The sequence below is a fragment of the Salvelinus alpinus genome, chromosome 23 (genome assembly GCF_045679555.1).
Source record: "Salvelinus alpinus chromosome 23, SLU_Salpinus.1, whole genome shotgun sequence".
In the NCBI taxonomy this organism is placed as follows: Eukaryota; Metazoa; Chordata; class Actinopteri; order Salmoniformes; family Salmonidae; genus Salvelinus; species Salvelinus alpinus.
In genome coordinates, this window is record NC_092108.1 from 38728635 (window position 1) to 38746477 (window position 17843).

At 42.4% G+C, this 17843-nt stretch overlaps 1 protein-coding gene across 2 annotated transcripts in view; it reads left to right on the forward strand.

Annotated features, from left to right (window-relative positions):
- Positions 1–793: 793 nt before the first annotated feature.
- The window catches only part of chd7 (chromodomain helicase DNA binding protein 7), an 83480-nt gene continuing 66430 nt past the window's right edge, over positions 794–17843 (forward strand). The window contains exon 1 of one of the 2 annotated variants that reach the window (XM_071362218.1): positions 794–1050. The gene's annotated coding sequence lies outside the window, so the exon portion shown is untranslated. The remainder of the gene's footprint in view (positions 1051–17843) is intronic. The other variant, XM_071362217.1, reaches the window with a different exon arrangement.

Below are 17843 nucleotides of genomic sequence, written 5' to 3' on the forward strand. Positions count from 1 at the left end.
CAATGCATCAAGGAAGAGACCCTCACAAAAGTGTGATTGTGTGAAAGGCGTATTTCTTAATCTTGATATATTTCTATCGCAATTGGTTGCACATGTTTAGCTTTTTACTGTGGTAAAAAAAGGTCTGAAACTACTCTGAAAACCACAGGGCCTCGGGTTGGCCTTGCACGTGCCCAAGGGACCAAGTAGAATAATATGCTCCCTCCGTAGAAGAGCAAATATGTAAATATGAATCGTAAATGTGTATGGTGTCCATCTCTAATTATCATAATTATTAATCTGCAGTTGACATGGAATTAGGAAACTCAATTCTCGGGGTCGAATTGATGCACCATACACAAATAAAAAAACATCCACTCATTGCAGGTGGTACAGATCCATTTAATTTGAGAACGCTTGTCTTAAACTCGTGTTGAGCTTTTACAGGTCCATCATTTCAGGTTGAAACATATGAAAAAATATATATATTTCTCTATATATAGATTTTATTATCCCCTGAAAAGTGATAGGGTTTATCATTTGAGAAGCAACTTGAATCCACGACACAGGTTTTCTTACTCTGTTACACAACTCTGCTATGCCACGCTTTTATTAGCATCTGTACACAGGGAAACTGATTTACAAAATTACCACTAAATGTATGAATAACTCCTACAACCATACGCCGAAATAAGAAATGAAAAGATATATATTTAATAGCGTCTACAATAAATGAATAATAAAGCGCACATTCGTCACAGCCCAGTAGGGTCATCACGCGCACGCATGTTTATCCATTGGAGCCATGAACGCGCCCCCTACCCGTAGAAGGTGAGCGAATGTCTGGAGGAGAGGACTCGAGAACGCGACCGCCGGGATCGATCGGATTAAACTCGATTTGAGTGAAATTAACACAAAGGAGAGAGGCAGAGTCGGTGAGGAAGGGATAACGACACGCCGAACATTATAAAATAACTTGAATTTATTTATAAACGGACCAGAAAGGAATTTACTGGAGATAGCTACTACGGGAGTTAATTTGCGAAACCCTGAACTGACCAAGCTTGTTGGGTAAGCGAGCAATGCTCTTTTTAAATGGTTGGATTCCGTACTCCCTCAGTTCAGTTTGTTCACATGGTAAATGAGCTAGTTGTGTGTTACTCTTACCTGTAAATAACCAATTTATAGTAATGTTTGAAAGCTAGATCTCACTTACAATCGACTTTTAATCTACCATGGAAGTTGGTATGGTAGCTGGGACGTCTATTTAGCAAACAACTTCGTGGAAAACTTATTCTGAAAAGGGAATTGTGTTCCCCCTCTCTCATTTACAAGTCATTGAACGTCCGTAAATTACCATGTTAAAATGCTAACTACAGTTAGCAAGTTTAGCTCGTAACCCGCTGCACTGAGCGGAGTGAGTCCTGAGTTTTTTCATCAAGTGAAGAATATTAGCCAACACGGTGAGCTCTCTCAGTAAGCACAGACAAATGTGAACAACTTGACTTTAGAAATGTTGAATTGTGACTTTTTTCTTTGTAATACAATAGGCAAGAGTGAGTGTTCGTTAGCTTGGGTTAGCTAATTGTGTGTTGAGCTAGCTAGTGAGACACGAGGTGGCTCGAACGTAGAGGTGAGTCAGTGGCCGAGATGAATGAGTGAGTAACCTTAGTATAGATTGCTAGCGCGAGGGATCCCCTGGATGCACTGTGACAAATATGCAATTTCTTATTGCAAACACACAATCGGATTTTGTGACTAAAGTTCAACTTGTATTTCATAAATTAAGTCTATTCACATGTGATTTAACTTGATAACGACGGGGTGAAAAGTAGCCTGTCCGTAGTGTTTTATAGGACGATGGACAGGGGGTTGCTTGAGGCCAGACGGTCATCCCTGTTTAGTTAGCCTTCTATCTTTTCGCCCTGATATATCCATATAATTGTTAAAGTACATGGGCTTTAATCAAAACACTGAGTTAGAGCTTCGATGGTTCGAGAGAATTTCGTATTTTGAAGGGAATAACCCGAGGTTAGCGTTGCGTTTCCGTCCAAAACGTGCTTAATAATGTAGCTTAATTAGCCTGCTGCTAGCTAGTTGGTGGCCCATTGCTTATAGTGAAGTTGCGCTTGTAGCCGACATTTGACCACTGTATCAAAGCCCTCATTGTCTTGCTGCTAGCCCAAAGGCTAATAATGTGCTAATGGGCTACTTTGATGGCGAATGCCACTTTGTTCAACAGCAAGCAAACCGGTTGCAGTTTGTTGCATGCGTTTCCGCGTTTTAAAGTTTGATAAGAAGGCTTGTTTATCAAGAGATGTGTAGCTACAGTATTATGGGGAACTTTCTTAACTTGTTACCCTCTGTTCATCCAGCGTTTTTCGATTTTAAAACACCTGCTGCTGTATTGTGGGTGGCTGAATTTCTAAATACAAGCTGACATTCTTTTCCAAAAATTTCCAGACCGTGTTGCTCCATTATGTTGTAATCAGTCAACTATAGTTCGCATAATGCGTGTTGCCAGTGACTACTTTCAACCCTTTATAATAGAACAAGAACGAATACATATTTAACGAAAACTATTCGCATAGCAAATAACGTTGTTTTGTTGAACGAACAAGCTACGTTAATTGATAATCGAGAATCCCTTGAAAGATCACCGAAGTACTACCCCCACCTTTTGCGGAGTCTCTAACCTAAGATGGCAGCTTCTAATGTATGTCCGCCAACAGATAAGAGGCCCCGGGTATGGCGGGCGGGACAGATGTTATCCAGTATTGTGGCTTCTACCATAGTCTGCATTTTCTTGTGGTTGTTGAGGTACTGCTTTCCGACTGACTTATATAGCTGCGTTGACTTTATGAAGGGGTGGGGTTCTGTTGAACAAAAGTTTTTGGCTATGGAGTAAAGTTTTCTTTATACCCCACTACTAGTCAACTGTTTTTGCAAATACTTTGTCATAAAGCAGTTTATTAGCTTTTTATTTTAAATGTATACCGAAAACATTTCAAATGAGAACATTTGAGTGATATTATGCAGGTTCGTCTCTCTTTTGTCTGGAACCTGTGGTTTGACAAGAAGTATTCAAAATCAGATTTGAAGCCTAGAAGTCCCATGCATGTGTATAAACAATGCTCTTAAATCCCAATCATGTTTTTGTTATTTTAAGATGCAAAGCCCAGTCACAGATCTTAGCCGCATATGTAACTACAGGACCCTAACCAGCATACACCGTGGATCCCTAAAGGCCAGCCTCGAGAAACTAAACTTAAAATGCAAGGTGGGAGATAGTTGAGAGAAAGACAAATTCGATGTAGCCATTTTGACCATTTAAGACAGTTGCCCCATTGACAATGAACACTCCGGGGCCTTGTGTACAGTGACATATTTTTTTCTGTTGTAAAAATTAGCATTGTTTCCGTCACCCCAATTTGATGAGTAGAGCAATGCATGCTGGGAAGCTGTGGCCCGTCCAATGCGTCTTTATGTAACCGGTGTGAAAAGGCTAGCTAATTAGCGCTGCGCACTAGTTGCGTTTTCAATCTAGGGCTGTGGCAGTTGTGGAGGGATGGGTAACAATGCTTAATGGGATGCAGTTGTGTTCAGAGGGTAACTGGTTCGAGCCCAGGTGGGGACAAGGAGAGGGACGGAAGCAATACTGTTACATTAACTTCTGGTTTCAGTTGCACAGTGGTCCTTTGTTGCTCAGTTGGTAGAGCATGGTGCTGGTAACGCCAGTTTAGTAGGTTCGATTCCCAGGACCACCATATGTAAAACGTATGCACTGTAATTCAGTTTGTATGAGAGAATGTTAAATGCATATATCGGGGTTCCCCAACTGGTGGCCTGTGGGCCAAAGTTTTCGGAGCCCAAAAAAACACGTTTGTTTTTAAATTTCATTGTTGGACTGTAACAACACCATAACATCAGCTCCAAGTGAATTTAATTTAGGGAATCTGTTCCCAAGTTTTCCAGTGCATAATATATTCACATGTGATCTTGTACACATGTAAGCAAGGTTAGAAAATGTTTTCGTCAAATATATCTGTTTGTGCTTCTTGCGGTAAATTTGCTGTCAGCAAATTATTTGTAATTATGTTCCGACCATCCGCTCAAGAAAAAAAGGGCCCACTGCTAAATCTAGTTGATGATCCCTGCCATATGTTATTATATATTATTCAAACTACTACTGGGACTTAATTGGTAAAGTACTGTTATGACAATTTAAGTTGCTCAGAGGCACTGTTTGAAGAGGCAGTTAGCTGGCACGCTATCCTTAGAAAAGTTCTCACTTGAAAGGAGTCAATAACGGTATTTTGGCAGATTTGTGGGGAAATAAATGGGTATCATTTCATATATAAGCCAACGTGTAAAAGGAAAGGTTCTTCATTCTCCTCCATATCCACTAAATCAGTCTGATTGTTGCCACAGCAGTTTGAGTGGCACACAAATCTCAAAATGTAGACCTAATGTAGTTTCATTCAGATTCAAACCAAGATTTATTGAGTTTAATGTGTGTCAGAAACACACCTGTGTAGGCCCATCTTTCTTTCCTGCCTTGCTCCTATTGGCTAACACCTTGACCTGGAACTGCAGTCCTAATCCTGTCTCGGCATTCTCATCTGATCCCCAGTGTCAGAGGTACTCTCAATCCCAACTGAGCCCTTGTATGAATACAATGGGCACTGTCTGTGTGGATCTGATCTGACCACTTATTGTTATGGCTGCCATTTTGTTAAGTTATGTGGCAGTTGTTGCTCCTCTCAGTGGAAGAAGTTGAGCATAGTTCTGTCATGTCCCTCGCGCCCCGCCGCTCTGCTCCTCTCTGCCGCTCCTCTCCAGGTCCGGGGTTCGCAGAAGTGTTGTGGTGGCCTGTTGTGCCTGTAAAAGCAGCCCCCGCTGTCCCTCCCTCCATCCCTCTCTTACACCACCTTTCTACCTCCCGTAGTCCTGGCCTTATGAACCACTCTTCTTGACGGGAATATTTGAGATGCTGCTTCTATCTGAAGTGTAGACTAGCCAGCCCCTAAGCCTTGTTTGTGTGTCACAGTTCCTTTCTTCTAAACAGAACATATTATAGATTGGCCACAGCTGATAAGATGCATTGTTATTCACTCTAATCATCATTGTATGGCTCATGCGAGGAAGCTTTGTCGACTATGTATTTCTAGATGGCTCATTTTCATACAGCAGTCGCTCCAACTAGTTATTATGGCTGAAGAAGAGGCTTTTCCCGCTCTGTCTATCCATTCATTCATTGAATTGCCATTTGCCTGACCAATCAACCGGAATTATTCGGCTGCTCTGTTCACAGCATACTTCAGAGACTGCCATCCTTGTCATCTGTGTGGCGATGTTAAAATTAGGGGTGTTGTACAAAACAAAGTCATAAGTGATTGGATCATCTCTAACCAGAGTATCAAAGCCAATGACCCATTTTCCAAACGCAGCTTTACCCACCTGTGTTCTGGCTCTGGGACCAATCAGAATGGTTAGAATGCGCTTGCGTTCTTGAAATTGTCGGAGGGACTCGGATCCAGACCCATTGTGGAGAAAAAACTAAAGTGCGTGACGTAGCATAGCGTTTGGCCGGAGCAAGGCGTTTGGGTAGCCAGGCAACAATACTATCCCCTCATTCAAACAACGGCACAGTCACAGCCGAGATTCAGTATAGTGGTTAAGTGTTAAGATCTGAGAGATAATGAATCTCAATATAGCCTAGAGGAGATTTACAGACCTTTTATAGACTTAGTCTAAGTAGGTCCTTCCTTCATCAATTTGAAATGATGGGTGAAAGCAATACGGCAGAAGACCAACAAGGGATCGCTTTCACCTGTCCAGTGCTATCAGTGCAGCAGCAGAAAAGGATGCACAGTTCATGACAATTGAGTCCCACCACTGGAGTGGGAAGTGAATGCAGCCTTCTACAGTGTACACAGACTAGCAGTGGAAGAGGAAGTGAGGCACCCCCCCCCCCCCCTTCCTGGCCCAGGGTAATCCTCTTCCTGTCCCTCACACCCTTAACCACAGATCTGGGGTCAGTTTACCCCGAACCCTGATCCCAACCTTAACCATTTTACATGATGAAAATACCTGACTGTTGATCAGGGTGTTGGGAACAATGTGTAGGCCTTCATTCTGTCAGAAGTGCATCAGGACAGACACTGACAGAAATCATCTGCCCTGAGGGAGTGCCTTAAAACCAGTAACCCTGGCTGGAGGCTCCGGCCTTCCAGCCTTCTCCTGCGCATGGGTAAGTCTAGCCAACCACCTCCCACCCAGCCGCTGACTGTCTGAATACCTTTCAGCATGGTCGGGTCAGTCGTCTCTCTGGGAAATTATTTAGCTCCTCTGGGAGGCCCCGAGTTTCCTGCAATTGATTCTTGGAAAACTGAGGGATAAATGGAGGTTTTGGGTGTTTGAACTGTTTGTCTTGTAAACTGTCAAATGTACCATATTAAGACTAGCATTGCACATGTTATTTGTGGCACCAGTTAGTTGCTCAAATCTCATCTCAACACAACTATAACATTTTATTGGAACAAACTTAGTATGATCTAGCCTATTTTGTTAGATACGAATAACCTGTAATTGCACATGATCCTAGGTTTGCAAACAAAACTCCGCTGTAGTACAGCTATTTATCACTCAAAGTGTTATGAGGGAGTGCACCACCATCTTTCCAGTGTGTTGATCCATCCTCTTCCTAGTACAGCCTCTTCCAACTGCCATCACAGTTGTGCAATTATATGATGGCTAACGCCAGATAGCTATGCACTAGCTAGCTAGGCGCTAGTCAGTCAGTGGCGCTGACAGATTGAAACTGATATCAACCAAATTGTTCACTCTATAACATGAGTTAGTTAATTGATGCCTAGTTAGCAAACACAATTATACAGTTTTTATTAGGAAGATTTAATAAGTTAGACACTCACTGGACAACTTTGGTAGGTAGCTAACTAGATGGCTTGGTTTCCATTTCCCAACAGATTTTTCTAATTCCCCTGATTGGTCTTGGAAGTCACGTGTTCACCAGAAACGACTTCTGGTAAACGGTTTGCCTCTAGTGGCAATAAATATTGTTGCCACAGATTCACCACTAGTGGCAAACATTTGCAAACTTCTGGCAACATTTTGTGGCACACTATTTAGTTGGAAGCAAATTTGCCACAAATTTGCAGGGAGATTGCTGCAACAAATTCATTTTTGTAAGGGACAGAAATGGTATGACTGTATTTGAACCTGCATTCTGCCCAACCCTACTTTTCTCTTTCTTCTTCCCCAACTTTCTATGTTTTTCTTCTCCTGGGCCAGACATCCTTGACAGGAAGTTAAAACTCCTCTTTCTCCCCCTCTTGCCCCAGGCCTGCAACGGGCTGACACAAAGGGGGCTTTTACCCCGGCTGACCCTGCAGCAGGTACCTCGGCTGTTGGGCAGCCAGTCAGATGAGTGCCACAGAGGAAGGCGTTGTGGTGCTGTTTCCTTGGGGTCAAGGTCAAAGTTCTGCTGAATATATCACTGACAACCTCTTCTATTCCCCATGCGACTGTTTCTACCTTTCACATGTACACACATACAACCGCTCTTACTCCTCCTTTGCCCCACATTTGACCACAAAAGGCCTCTGATTTGGACAGCGTTTTTTTGGAGGGGGGAGATATTAAGCCCACGTGTTTAACGCAGAGAGCAGAGTGCATAAACAGAACTCCTTCCTGTTTTCCCCCTCCCTGCTGTAAAGAAAAAAGTCCATTAACAAGGCAGCCGTGCGTAAAACAACCAGATTCCTATAGCCCCCCCTGCCCCCTCACTCAAATCCCAGCCCAAGCATATTGCTTGCCCCTCAGGCCCCCCCCCCCCCCCCCCCGCCTCCCTACTCAATCGCCCCACTGCTCACATCAGTCACATTCAAACAGTGTCTTTGTGCAGTTAGCTACTCACAACACACATCCATACCCTCTTCCCCGTCTGCACATGCCCATCAGCATGCTCACACTCCCCCCCCCCCCCAGTGGAGCAGAGGTATAAATTATGCTCAGGCGCATGCCTCTTGTGGGGTAGGTGGAGGGAGGGAGTTTTCAGTGGGTTAGGTATGGAGGGGGTAGGGCAGATAAAAGGAATGCTGGTGGTGTGCCTCTGGAGAGCTAGCCCCTTGCTGGGACCTGATGCACTGCCTGTACTCTGGGGCTAGGGCTCAGGGAGGGAGACACCACAGGTGGTTCTACCATATGATGGCAGTCCACAAGGCTCTTAAGGCCACTGCTGAATCACATAGCCCTGGATTAGTGGGACCCAGAAATTAAGAGCTCTGTAGGTCCTTTTATTCATATTATGAGTAATTTCATATGTCCAAAATAAGACCTGTGGCCATAACTTTTGGTTTTGGAGTAAGTGTTAGCTTTTGGAAGTTAGACTGGCAGTGTTTATTCAATTGAACTTCACTCTGCTTTGAATCTACAAAGAAAAGCGCAGACGGTTGATTACGACAATTCGTCTTGAAATGTATACAGTTTGGTTAGGACACTTCAGAAGTAATTTGTCTTCTAACTGATCCGTGAGGTTACACTTGTCTTCAAATTGTTTTTGCAGGTTATCTTTTCAACGTGTCAAGTGAAAATGACTTAGTGTCATATTCGATAAGCATAAGTCTAGCCACGCAGAGGTTCAGGCAGTAGCCAACGAACTTGGACCAGGCGTTCTTCTTGTAGCATGATGATTCCTTGAGGACACAGCCCCTCTAACAACTAGTTCAGACACCCTGAAGTGAAACTATTCTCTTAGTTAAGCTTGCTTACTACTCTCACATTTGACCTAATTTGTGTTATCATTAAAGATAAAGACCATAAGCCGTTATTAACTTAGGATGTTTGTGATGTAGGCTTGCTGCTTCTGTAGTCTTGTGAAATTAAGTGGCAGAAATTTGCTCCCATTTGCTCCCGTGTCGAAAGAGAATTTCTTGGGAGTGCTCCGATAGTTTATTTTGGCTTGGTTGAAAGGTGTGGACAAGATCATTTTGGAAACTTCTGTCTTCACTAATCTGTTCTGACTTGAATCAAACCTTTTGCATATGAAACAAACAATAATTCCGGAAGTTTCCAACCATGATACGGTGCAGATTGATACTTGTGTCTGTTTTTTCTGATTTGAATTTAAGTCCTCCCCCTATAAGCTTGTCTGTGTGTTTCACTCTGGTGCTCTTGTCAATAGCAGCAGAGCAGTTGGGAGAGCCAGCCTTCAAACCAGAACAGCAGAGTACCTCTTATGAAAGACCTATGGTCACGCAATCTGACACAATCAACTTTACAACTTCCCTCCCCCACACGGTCTGCCTACCATCCATGTGCCAGGCTATGTTCTGATAGTATTTCTAATGAAAGGCAATTATTATGATCCATTGACTGTTGGTGATAAAGTAAAAATGGTATTGTTGTTGTATGTGACATGGCCTCCCAACCAGGCCTAGTATGTGGCCCACAGGAAATGCCTCCTGTTTACGTTTTGGGGATTTCCTGGAAAAAAGTGTCATTTTCAACCATCAAGAGAGTAGGGGGGGAAATAATTAGTCCCTCTATTCTGTTGCTATTCAGCTTGCTACAGTCCATTTTGTAACTCGAGTTTCGCGTGCAATGGTAGTTACTGACACAGAGCTGTCGACTAGCAGTTATGGTTTGGATGTTCTAGTGTAAAAAAATAAAATTAGTCCTGAGTATGGGTGTGAGCATTTAAACGAAATTGGGATCTTAACCACAAGGGAAAATCCTTAATCAAAAATAAATTTTATTATTTTCCCACAAAATTAATCAATGTGCGGTTATCACAAACCATTTTCTGTTATAGCCTAACTAGACGATAGGATATAAAGGCCTGGGAAAATAGTGTAATTTAAATATTGACTCAGCCATAGGAAGTAGGTGCAAGGTAAACGGCATAGTGGGTCAATTTCCTCCCTATTCCCACTACGAGAGATGGCGTCTGAGGAGCAGAGTGGCCAAAGAGATTTCTACTTTTCAATTCACATTACATCATTGCCTTAACTTTCGTTGTGGCGGGTAACACTAAATTCTTTGTCCGCAGCTCAAATTAACCATAAATTTCACAGTTGACACTAGCAAGTAAGCACAAATTATTTAACAATCCGAGCAACCTTTCTTCCTAAACATATTACAATGTGGAGTAATGCAACCAAACCATATTACTCATCAGTAATGCAACAATCCACAACCATGTGCAGTCAATTAGTTTATTTTCTCGTCTGTACACATTAAATTAGCTGACAATACACAGCTAACTCCAGCTAGCTAACATGCTTCATGATCAAGTAATGTTAGCATATCAATAATGATATACAAATGTAAAAGTACAGTAACATTATCAGTGTCCTTATTATATAGGCTACACAGCTATTTAACGTTAGCATGCTAGCTCAACGAAATGTAATTTCTGCATCAAGTATGTGCTGGCTATAGCCGAATTCTAATCTTTAGTTGAATCATAGCTAGATAAGCGCTCTAAGGCTTACACTAGCTACCGCATTAGAGTTACATTAGAAAAAAACAGGCTTAGTTTGATCTATATCAACAGTCATTATGAGGTAAAAGAAAATTGGTGGCTCAGTGCAGTCAAGCAAACACCTTGACTTGAGATTTAAAAGTATGTAACAGGATGTTACTATTTCAAGGTACTCAATTCTATCTTTTTCATACACTTTTCTGTGTGTGGTTAAACGAGACCATTCTGTTTACACTGCCCTGCTTAGAGGCTAGCAACTGTCGGGCATGTGTGCGTGGTCGAAATGTTTGCATTAACGTATATGTGTAGCCGAGGCTATTTTTGCAAAAAGTTTACCTGTAAAGACCCTAAGAGTGAAGCTCGAGGCAAAAATTCTCCACTGTTTTGGTGCCCTGGCTACCACGCTGTGAACTTCTGCACTTGCGCATGTACTGTCAGAGCAAAGTGTTGAATCTTGCTCATCTCTGTCTTAGCCTATTCATTGATGATTACTGAATTTGCGACACCTTGCAAGCCCAAAAAATTGCAAGATACATCATTCCTTTGCGAGAGAATGCTTTTGATTGCCAATAGATAAGCCTAGTGCACGGCTCTGTCTTTGTGGCCAACCGCCTATACTGTGCCCATCCCTTTCGTTCCTCACTAGCTCGCTGTGAAAGATGCAAGTGTTTTGTTGAAGGCTTGGGTGGTATACCGTATACGGGGGTATTTGGAAATAGCCACAGGTTGGTTTTTCAATACCGTTAACCTTTCTAGCGCAGGCGTTCCGCTAGCGGAACCCCTCGACAGCATTGCGCTGAAACATTAACAAGTCCAATACAGCAAATGAAAGATAAACATCTTGTTAATCTACCCATCATGTTCGATTTCAAAAAGGCTTTACAGCGAAAGCACAACATATGATTATGTTAGTTCAGAGCCAAGTCAAAAAAACACACAGCCATTTTCCCAGCCAGAGATGGGAGTCACAAAAAGCAGAAATATAGATAAAATGAATCACTAACCTTTGAGCTTCATCAGATGACTCTCATAGGACATCATGTTACACAATACATATATGTTTTGTTCGATAATGTGCATATTTATACCCAAAAATCTCAGTTTACATTGGCGCGTTACGTGCAGTAATGTTTTGATTCCAAAACATCCGGTGATTTTGCAGATAGCCCCAGAAATACTCATAATAAACATTGATGAAAGATACAAGTGTTATTCACAGAATTAAAGATGGACTTCTCCTTAATGCAACCGCTGTGTCAGATTTTTAAAAAAAATACGGAAAAAGCAGAATCTGAGTACGGTGCCCAGAGCCCAATCCAGCCAAAGAAATATCTGCCATGTTGGAGTCAACAGAAGTTAGAAATAACATGATAAATATTCACTTACCTTTGATCAAACCTAAAAATCTTCATCAGAATACACTCCCAGGAATCCCAGTTCGACAATAAATGACTGATTTGTTTCAAAAAGTCCATTTATGTCCAAATAGCCACTAGTTGTTAGCGTATTCAGCCCAGTAATCCATCTTCATGAGCACTACGTCCAAACAAAAACTCAGTTCCGTTACAGGTCGTAGAAACATATCAAACGATGTATGGAATCAATCTTCAGGATGTTTTTAACATAAATCAAATCAAATCAAATCATCAATAATGTTCCAACCGGATAATTCCATTGTCTGTAGCAAAGCACTGGAACGAGAGCTAACTCTGTCGGGAGCGCGCGTCAGAGCCTGAGAGACTCTGCCAGAACCAGACTCATTTAGCTCCCATGCCCCCCTCCTTTATAGCAGAAGCCTGAAACAAGTTTCTAAAGACGGTTTACATCTAGTGGAAGCCTTAGGAAGTGCAACTTAACCCATAGACACTGTATTCGGTAGGCCAAGCTTTGAAAAACTACAAACCTCAGATGTTTTTTATCCAATACTACTAATAATATGCATATATTAGCATCTGGGACAGAGTAGCAGGCAGTTTACTCTGGGCACGCATTTCATGCAAAAGTGAAAATGCTGCCCCCTATCCCAAACAGGTTAACTAGTTTAAAAAAAAGTATTTGCAGCTACTTAAGTAAAAACCAGCAGTCAACTTGAAAAATACGTTAGAAGATAAAGCAGATTGCATTCTTCATTTCACCTGTCACATTATTTTACATTAGGAAGCTTACTGTAGTTCCCCAGAAAAGTTGAGCCAGTCGTGTTTGTAATTAGAACAATAGGACAAAGCGGGAGCAGGTGATTCCAGTTGTGTATTGAGAAGGGGTGTGCAGTTTGTATTGAAAGTCAAGTGTTTATTTAAAAAAAACAAAAAAAAAACAGTAGTGATCAGGGACATGCAACTATAGTTTCCCGTCACAGAAAATACATTAGTGCAGAAAATTGATTCATTTTCATCAGATGACAACAGAAGTGCAACGCTATTTGTCTGGCAGCCACAAGTGAAAAAGTAAGGTATTTTTGCAAAACGATGCATGGATATCATTTGTAATGTTTATCATAGAAAGAATGTAACCAGCTACATTTCCTTATGTTTTGCTTGAAGTTAATCTTGCATTATACTGGAGAAAAGCGGACTGGCTACACCGAGGAAAAGTACCTGAAAAAAGTAGGTACACACCAGTCCGAGTGTTGACTGCTGATAGAATGCCCGTTTGTCAATTGTCCTCCAAGTGAAGTGCAACTGAAGCACAGAAATCGTCAAACTGAGCAGAAATTACAATAAGAAGCATTTTAGGTCTGTTGCGGTTTTTATTTTTCTTGCATGGCATTCTGCGTTATAGCAACCCCTAAGTTTAACTTGCTTGTTATCGAAGTGGCTGAATTAATGAGGTGACGGGGCACCATTATGTTACATTTGTTTGAAAAGTCATAGCCCTTTTGGATGAGTTTTCTGTACAGCTGCCACTGCGATCTTTTGATTTCATTGCGTTTTTTCTCCTCTCAGTTCTTGACCCGTCTGCTCCTTCCCCATCTTCTCTGCGCAGTGCATGCGGACCGTTGCCCTACTGACTCGACTCCACACAGACACAGCATGTACACATGCTGCTCCAAAGCCTGTACTGTTCTGCCTTCAGACAAGCATGCGTCTTAACTTTGTTCATTTGCACAATGTCTCTCTTTCAGATTTGCTTGTAAATGTCCAAACCAAAAATGACAGAGTACCAATCAAAAGTTTGGACGCCTACTCATTCCAGGGCTCTTATTTTTACTATTTTTCTATTGAGGAAAGATTACTAGAAACTAACTAGGTTTCCCCTTCTATCTGTGTATTAATTGTTGGATTAGAGTACACCTGATTTTGTGACTCAAAATGGGTAAACATTCTACAAAGATTCAGAAAAAAGAACCTTTTGCAGTTCAGGTAAAACAACAAGTTTATATCCCAGGACAAATAAGCTAGCAAAAGCTAGCTAGTTTAATGTCTATGAATTTTTTTTTTTTTCTTCTTTACCTGTCCCCAAATTGAATAGTTTGTTTTGATATTTCAACCAATGTGTGCTCATCGCGTCTGGTATGGATGGACAAAATCAACATGCAGGCGCGTGCCCGGTCTAGTCTGCATGTTAACCATCTGAAAGGGACACACCGTGAGGCCCAAACTGTCGCTGGCATTAGTGCAGCTGCATTGTGAATTCACGTGGAATTCTATGCATTTTTCTTATCGTTTTAACAGAAAACCGCAAAAAAAGGTGTTTAAACGTTAAGAATTTATTTAAAAAAAATCACATCTCTAGTGATGAGTCGACAACACGTAGTCTAACCCCAAGAAAGAGCAAGTGGTGGTGGGAATGTGCAGGTCTGATATTGAAGGATGGCTGTGGTGGTCTGGCTCTGTTTGTACGGGCAGGTAACTCGTTGTCTCTCCTGCATCAGGGCATGCCTAACCGCACACTCGCACGTCACCAAACACACATTGGTCGGCACCCAGCCTGCGGATTGAACTCTCTCCCACTCCACCTCTCGCTTGCTCTGTCTTCTACTCTTCCTATAGCTTGTTCTCTCTCCCACTCCACTCCCTCTCACTAACACACCTAAGCCCCTCCCTCTCAGACACACACACACACACCCGGGCGTAGCCCTCCTACCAGAGAGAGCCAGAGGAAGGGAGAGATGTAGAGAAGGCCCTGGCACTGAGCCACATCTGTCACTCTAGAGGGAATTAGGTGAACGGTCAGCCCTCTGGCTTAGACGCCAAATCTGATCACAGGGATTCAAATTTGCAGCTTTTGGCATGGCCCTGCTGCGCACCTCGCTCACCCCCCCCACTATCCTACTTCCCTACACACACACACCACCCCTTCTCACCACCCTGCACACACGCACATGGATACACACACTCCTCCCCACGCACATACACCGTCTCATCTCCTCCCCCACGGTGCAATGTCATAGGGAGGCTGTGGGAGCTCTCACTGTGCTGGAGGAGCTGAGCTGCTTAATGGGAGGAGAGGTGATTTATGGGCCAGGAAGAGAGGAAGCAGGGCAACTCCTGTTCCTGCTCTTAGCAGTAGCTGTGAGGTGATAAAAGCGGCTAGTGCTGTCACGGCAACACAGGGCCCACAGGCCCGCCACACTGGAGCCCTCAGCTCTCATTCTGGCACGTTTAAATCATAACAAGGCTCAATCTGGTGAAATGTAGGCCAAAGCACGGAATAGTTTCCCAATCATTTTATTTTGAAGATCGTCCTCTTTCTCTCTCGTTCTTCTTGAGTGTTTCCTTCGCGGGCCCAAGTGACTTTGTGAGTGTAGTTGTTGATTGCTATGGCCATTTACCTACTGCTTCATTTTCGCTGTACTTCTACTGTGTGGCTGAAATAAACAACACAGGGCAAGTTAAAGAGCATGATGGTGGGTGTATAATTGTGGTTGACTCTGTAGATGAAGAGTAAGTGGTGTAATGGTAGTGTAATATGTCGTAGTCTACTGTAGGCCTAAATGACGGTTTAGAAGCAATGTTCAATCACTTGCGTAGATTTAAGAAAAAACTATGGGTAGCCTATAATTCAAATGATGTAAGACTACTAGTCTATGTTGTAATTTAGCTGATAGAAAAGTACTTTATCACCGACGGTTATGGATGAAGACCGTAAATATATATCAGCTTAGATCACAGTGCAGTTATCACAAAACAGATTATTTTCTGTGTTGTAGCCTAACTAGATACCCTATTCCTCTCTGGTATGATTTACATTTAAAAAAAATCCTAACTTTAGGCTACTTTGGTGAATCTGCGAGGTGTACAAGACCTTGCGAGATATGGATTACCCAGACCTATGTGCACGTTTCTTCCTACTTGCCCCCTCCTTTCTGTCCTTCACACTGGCTCGCCTGCTCTTTCTTTTGGCTAGTGGCTAATGATGCGGGTGTGTGTTCAGTCTGTTGTGTGTAGAATATCGTAGCCAAGTCATTGATGATAGGCCCTGCTTTACTGATGTTGTGAACCATTGCAAGATACAGCATTCCATTGTGCTATACATCTCTTGATCGTTGTTAGCCTGTTACGGCTGGGTGTCCCGCTAGCGGAACGTTTCGACAACATCCAGTGAAATTGCAGAGTGCGAAATTCATTTTTTAAATTACAAATATTTAACTTTCATACAATCACAAGTGCAATACACCAAATAAAAGCTTAACTTCTTGTTAATCCAGCCACCGTGTCAGATTTCAAAAAGGCTTTATTCCGCTATTGAAGACGGAATAAACCGTCTTCAATAGCGGATAAAAATGAAAGTGGAGCGAGCGCTAGGTCGCGCGCCACAAACACAACAGTACACTAGACTCGACCCTCGTTCTGAATAGCCATACTTCTTAATTAGTCAAAAGAAAAACATCAACCAATTTCTAATGACTTGTCATCTAGTGGAAGCCCTAGGAACTGCAACCAGATGCCTCAAATCTAGATTTCCATAGAAACCAATTGAAAACATGGTCACCTCAACAACAAAAATTCCTGGATGGCTTGTCCTTTTTTTTGTGAGTCGAGTAATCAGTTATTTTGGAGTCGTCTCTCCACCAGTTGGAAAAATGGCAGAGAAAGACAAGCAACAGCAGCGAAGTCCTTTATGGCATTACTATGAGAAGGAAAAGCAAACTTTGCAAGGTGGAATTGAGGTACAGCAATGGTAGTACTGGTGCAATGCTTGACCATCTGAAAGGGACGCACTGTGACAACCTAACAGTTGCTGGCAGCTGAATTGTGGTAATTTTGTGCATTTTTATCGTTTTAACAGAGAACCAATAACAAAATGGCGGTTTAAAGAAATTGTTCTTTTGTCACATCCTTAGGACGCTCGCAATGGCTGCCTGGTATTGTGAAGCAATGACTATGGTAATATAGACTTGTCATTCAGGTTATGTTAACTGATATAGCTCATTCACTAATGTGTTTTTTGTAACATCAGTTGAGTTGAATTAGTATATCACAGCAAGTTTTAGAAAATGTTACTTCCTGCTTTGCTCCTATGGTATACTCGCAATATGCCATCATTGACTTGAAATGGGACTCCCGTTTGATTCATTCTACTTCTATGGCAGCACTTGCAGTCAGGAGACGAGAAACGATGCATAATAATAATATACATTTGTTTTGCTATTCTGACTGTTATGGTGACCGCTGTAATTTTGTCTGCTCAATTATCGTTATCCAAAATTCCATGACTGTCACAGCCCTAATATCTGTTACTATATCTTTGTTACTGCATAGGCCTACATGGCGGCCGTGGAGTGTGAGTCTATTCACCACAATAAACAGGAAGTCTGACAGCTCCAGGCATGTCACGCCACTCCACTCTCCGCCACATTGGTGGCTAACTACGGATGTGACATTACGCACGCTTCCTACTCAATCATGTTTCGTCACTCTCTCGCTCTTTCTCTCTCTGTGTGTCAACACTCCCCGCTGTGTTGTGGTTTGTCTTTAGAGATCTGTTACAGTTTGTTCTTTCTTCATCTAGTGAGTCGCCCAGCAAGTTTTTATTTGAATTCCCTTTGTCTGAGGTTGTTGCTAAAGCAAGTTTGTTGTGTTGCAACTTGCGAGCATCATTCTCTTCCTTTCCTTTGTGATGTCTTTCCTTTTTGAGTTTGTGAAGGTGAAATTCAGTGTCTGAATTGTGTTTTGCGTCGCTTACCAGTATGCTAATGTAGCCTTTTTGAAGAGTTGCTGTTTAGCAGGAAATTGCTTCCCCTCTGCTCATTGACTAGAAAGGTCAGTGGTAGTAGTGCGTGGGGCTGATGCTAGCAACCATGTGGAGAGGCTTGAAAGAAAGAGGAAAGTTGGGGGTGGGGCAGAGTGAGGGGAATGAAGAGAGGAGGGGATTCTCTAGTGGGGGAAGTGAAGTGTTGAAGTTTCGGGGACACATT